We start from the raw sequence: 6,020 nt of genomic DNA on the forward strand, positions 1-6,020 counted from the left end.
ATGATTATAAAAATGATATTAGACTTTTTTTGGGAATTCTATTTATTTTGGATAATGATTAAGGTTTAAAAGATTAAAACATTTTCATAAATAATAATTATAGTAAACAATATAAATTTTGCAATATACGTAAATATAATCAAATTTAATATTTGATATAGTCACCAAAAAAAAAATTTAATACTTGATATGTGAAATAATTAAATTTATCTCACAATCAAAAATTAACACATAATAAATTAAAAATAATTAATTATTCATCTATCAACTTAAAAATTAAAATACAATATAAAATACTATTATTTTATATTATTTACTAGAACTATTATTTATGAAAATCTTTTAACCTTTTAACCGTAATCATATTGTTTTTCTAAATATATATTATTTTCTCAAATTTTTTAACCAAATTATTACCCTTTTCATATTTCTAATAAATTTTGATAGTTATTTTAATTAATTATTTAATTTAATTAGTATTTTAAAATAAATTTTGTTCATTATTATTCCAAAAAATGTATCTAATTACTATAGAATTTTTTTTTATGTATTTCTTGTGAACATTTTAGAAGGAGACTTTTTTTTTCTGCTGCACCATACTTAATATATGCTTTAATACATATAAAAAGTTAATGACTTTTTTTTATAAGTCTTGTAATTTATAAAATTTAGGCCTGTATTTTTAATTTTTATTTATAAATATGGTTTGATTCAAAATAAATAAAATTTTACAAAAACAAAAAAATTCAAATAAAGGTCCAATATTAATTTTATAATCACTAATTAAATAAATATTTATTATATTTAACTATTAAATTTCTTCTTGCACGTCAAAAAACAAAAAATTGAAAACATTTTACAACTTAACAAAATAATGGTAGATATTGTTTTTAAATTTTCTCTCTCTAAACACTTGGTACTTTTTTCTATTGACAACAAATATATATAGGTGTAGAAAATTTTCTCCTTCTACACCATAGAATCCACCATCAATTTATTACCATACTTCATCAAAGCTAGCGTGGTTATATTTTCGAAAATTGGTTGACTGACAACAATTTCATTTAATAAATATTATTATTACTATTTTTTATTAGTATTAGTTTTTATTGTATTTTTAAATATAAAATTTAAATTATAAAAGAGATTATTAAGTAATAATTATAAGAATGCCTAAGATATGATATTATAATTAATATAATTAATAAGTGGAGCTAATAAAAGTATGATAAGTAAATTGATAAGAGGGTGAGATAAAAAATAAAAAAAATTAATAAATATTATTAAGTTATATAAATGAAGTAAAATTTAAAAAATTTTAGTTAATTATGATTAAAAATTTTTTGTTACCAAACTTTTTCCATTTTTTAATGTTGAAGAAGATACTCAAATATGTAAATACATGAAGTGAATTTCGTTTTTCCTTCGAAGGGAATTTTGGTTCTGAAGAAGTTACAGGTTGGAACTGTGTGTCTTTTGGTGCATATCTAGTTACAAGAAACACTTTAGGCCTTTATGGGGAAGGGGTTATTCAACTTTAATTCATATATAATTAAACAGTGATTAATGGTAGAGTGACAGGGCAATGCAAGTGGCCATGAATTTCCAAGCCCAAATCAAATCACCGTGATAATGTGTCAAGTTTGGTTAGTCAATGCAAGATTTTCAGTGGTGGTGAGTTGATCAATTATTTTTTACACGTGGCATCAACATATTATTTTATCATGTTACGTAATTCTTAACATAGTACATCATTAACTAATTAATAAAAAAATCTATTTGATTTATAATTATACTTTTTAAAGACTAATATGTAAAATAAAATTTTTTAGATATTAATTTAAAAAATAAATTATTTTAAAAAAACAAATTTAAGTAAACTCAAATTTTAAAGTTTAAACGAAAGCAAGAATAGCCTGTTATTACTTACCGAATTTATTTTTTAGAGTTGGAATCATACGACTCAAAATTGAGAGTCAACCTTTGTCACGGCCTAACCCCGAAAAAAAGACGCTTTTTCGAGATCAAACAGAAATTTTACGAAATTTTTAGGAATTTTAGTGCATTTAAGCATCTCAACTGCACAGGTGCTTTGTCATCAAGCTGCTGAGTCAGCAGTTTGACTGCACCAGACACCTCTCCTGATCTAAGTAAGCACATCGTAAAAAGTTACGTTTTGAGTCACTTTGGGTCTGAATTTTAAAATTCTGATTTTCGTAATTAGTCTCTATATGTGACGAGCTGGTCTCGAATTTCGAGAGAAAAATTATATTAATATAATATTCATATATTATTATTTTATTTAAAATATTATAATATTATTTTCTCTACTGTGGTTAATGTTGATCTATGTTTAGTAATATAATAACTGAGCTAAAAATCTACCGGTAATGGATAATACCTGCACTCTTAGATGAACTTAGCAATGCTAATGCTTCATCATATATCTTTTATCATCATGATTATCATGTTACTAGTGTCATTTATACTAGTAAATCTTATGTTTAACCTTTAGTAGTGTAATCTGATGTATCTAGTTTTAATAATTATCTTCTAAATAATATTTTATTATTAAACTCTAATGAGTCAGCATTTTGTGACACGTGGCTCTCCCAGGGTTAGCCACCAAGTGTTTTCTTTCTTGCTCTCCAAGAAAAGGTTCCCTAAAAGAAAGTAAGAAATACTTGTGTTCTAACACATCTAGCTTCAGTAATTATCCTTTCTTGAGTTATTTTTACACCAAACTTTAAGATAATTCTTATCCTAACCCCATGGATCCCTAGGCTCATCATTACCATCAACTTTTCTTTCTAAACAAGTTAGAATTTCGAAATTCTTGAGAGAAAAATGGAAGAACTTTTTATGTCAAAAGTCCCTTGCCCTAAAAGTAAAAACATATACCAAAAATTTAATTTGGCCAAAGTGTTCACCTCTTCTTTCTCTTCATTTCTATGTCATTTTTTATGGAGTAAATCAAGGTATGATGGCTGCTCCTCCTTCTAGAAGTTTCAGTCATGGTGGAGAAATCAAGCTAATGATGCTTTCTTCATATTTTCTCTTAGGATCTCTTGTTCACTCACCATAAGCTCTAAGAAAACGTGATTTATAGCTACCTTGAGGTGAGAAAAATCTTCTTTTCATCATCATGAAGCTTCAGCCTTCATGGTTCATATGGTTCTAAAGTTGTTTTTAATATTAAAATAGGCGTAAAAGTGCTTTTGGAAGCTTGTTTTTTGTTCAACTTTTAGCAACATCCAAGGAGATAAGGATTGGTAAATTAATCAATGATTGGTTGTATTCTTGAAGTGTGAAATCAGATCTTTGTTGTTTGAGGCTTGACTTTGAGTGTTTGTGTGATGGTTTGATCATGAAATTTTGTTATTTAATGCTTGAAAAATCAAGTTTTTTATGGTTCTGAAGTTGTTGTTGTTGCTATTAGAAAACGTGGCTTTTCAGCCATGAAATTCATGATATTTGATGTGTTTTTGATGTGTATTTGATGGCTGAAACGTTGCTCTTTGGTTTGGTCAAAATCAGGTAAAAACCAGTTACCGAAAAGATTGAAAAATTGGTTGAAAATCAAGCTGAAATCTGATGAACTTTTGAAAAAATATTTTTGGCCTTTAAAGGACAAGAAAAATATTGGTTTTGATGCTTTTGGGGTCAAATTATAATTATTAAAAAGTTTGAGGTTGAAAGTTAATTAAGAAAAAATTAAGAGACCAAAGTGCAAATATTAAAGTTAAGGGGTCAAAATGCAATTTCTAAAAAGTTCAGGGGTGAAAATACAAGTTTTTTTTAAGTTGAATAAAATATTATTATTATAATATTAAAATATTGATAAAAGATAGTTTTCTCTAAAAGATTCAGGAAGGCAGTTTTGAGTCTAGAATTCCTTAATTCTCTTTATTAAACACCTAAGGAAATGTATAAGAGAAGGTATTGAGGAATGTAAGGTAATGAAAAAGTATTTAGAAACTTGCAAACATGTTAGAAACAAAAGAAGTTAAGAGCTATATGGCAGTGTGCTTGACTTTACAGAATAAACAGAGAACTGTGAAATGAGATCATTGTGATATTGCGATGCTTGATTTATAATTGTGGAAAGATAATTGCTAAGTGATGGAAAGTATAGGTACATGTGAATTATGAGCCTTCGAACGAAACTTGTGAATATTGTGTATCTCAGGATGTTGCTCCTGTAGGCCGAAATTCACATACAGAGAGTTGCTATTCCTGTAAACTGAAGTTCACTTACAGGGCACCATTTTTGTAAGCCGAAGTTCACTTACAGTGGTGCTATTTCTATAGGCCGAAGTTCACCTACAGAAAGTCGTTGTGTTGTGTTTAGACTATTCCTGTAAGCCGAAGTTCACTTACAAGGTCGCCATTTCTGTAAGCCGAAGTTCACTTACAGTGGTGCCATTTCTGTAGGCCGAAGTTCACCTACAGAAAATTGTTGTGTTGTGTTTAGACTATTCTTGTAAGCCGAAGTTCACTTACAAGGGCGCCATTTCTGTAAGCCGAAGTTCACTTACAGAGGTGCCATTTTTGTAGGCCGAAGTTCACCTACAGAAAGTTGTTGTGTTGTGTTTAGACTATTCCTGTAAGTTGAAGTTCACTTACAGGGGAGCCATTTCTGTAGCCCGAAGTTCACCTACAGAGATGAAGCCATATCTAGGACTAGTTCCTAGGTAATGTCGGGCTGCAGGGTGTAAACTGACACGTGAGCTCATGACCTGCATAGGACAGACATGCATCATACTTGGTTGTGCATTTTCTCTATTATGATTGTTCTATGAATGTATGCTTTCTTTGTTTGTATTCTATTCCTTGTGTCTGTGATTTATTTTCTTGTATTCTTTGTTTGTGTTCTACTTTCTGATTTCTTAATTTCTTTATTTATCTATATCTTTTGTTTACTGCTTCTTTGTATTCTGCTATTTGTCTTCTAAGCGACACAGAATTAATGAACTTAACTAATAACCCCGGTCTTACTAAGAACTCTCCAGTTCTTACCCCCTTTTCTCTCCCTTTCCCCTTCAGATGGAAGCATGAGTACCCTTTCGTAGTTCACTGATGACCGTTTCGCAAAGAGGATTCCGCTCTAGGTAGTCTTCTGAGTCTATGGTGAATCTCGTTCTCTGTTTATATGTATATACTGTGAGACCAGCCAACGTCTGCACCCTGTTTGTGAAGGATTACCATGTGTTCATAACACGCAGCGGAAGAAAAGAAGGTAATCCTAAAGATCTATTTTTGTGCTTAAATTTTATTCCAATAATGTAATATATAGATCAGATCTAAATACCTGAGTACGCTAGTAAAAATCTTTTTTCTCCTTCGATGGTACGAAGGCGCTATGCGTATCCACACCGAGACCAACATTTGCTGTCAACCCCTTGACCAATGGACATCTGATCTAAATTGAGAAACCTCTTGCAACTCTTTGCACACCATAAAATTCTTCTCTAAGAATTAGTCTCACATACATTTATGTGCATAGAGGTAAAGGAATAACAACCCTTGTTATTCTCTCTGTCTTTCTCATGTTTTCCTCTACTCTTGGCATACCTATATATAGTATGAGATTTGTTGTTGATTTTAAATTTGAATCTCAATTCAAATTTGAATCATATCTTACTATTTTAATTTGAATCTTTCAAATTTATGAATCATATCATAACTCAATTTGAAACAGAATCAGTTAGGATCTCATCCAACTTTATAATTCAAACTTAGAAATAGAATAACTAATTATTCTCAAATCTCATTTAATATTCTCAATTATCATACTATTATTATATTTTTGGTGCTAGCAAAAAATATAATAATATTCCATTCTGAATTAATATAATTATTTATTTGATCAAATCAAAATAATAATTAAATAATTCTATAGCAAAGGTTAGAACACTCGTTAGTGTGTGACCCCATAGGTTCAATACTAAGCGGGTAGTAAATTAGTCATACTAAATTTACTAATCAAGGTTGGCGTCTAGCAACACTCCTCAACGACC

This window comes from Arachis duranensis, chromosome 4 (assembly GCF_000817695.3).
Source record: "Arachis duranensis cultivar V14167 chromosome 4, aradu.V14167.gnm2.J7QH, whole genome shotgun sequence".
Taxonomy (NCBI): domain Eukaryota; kingdom Viridiplantae; phylum Streptophyta; class Magnoliopsida; order Fabales; family Fabaceae; genus Arachis; species Arachis duranensis.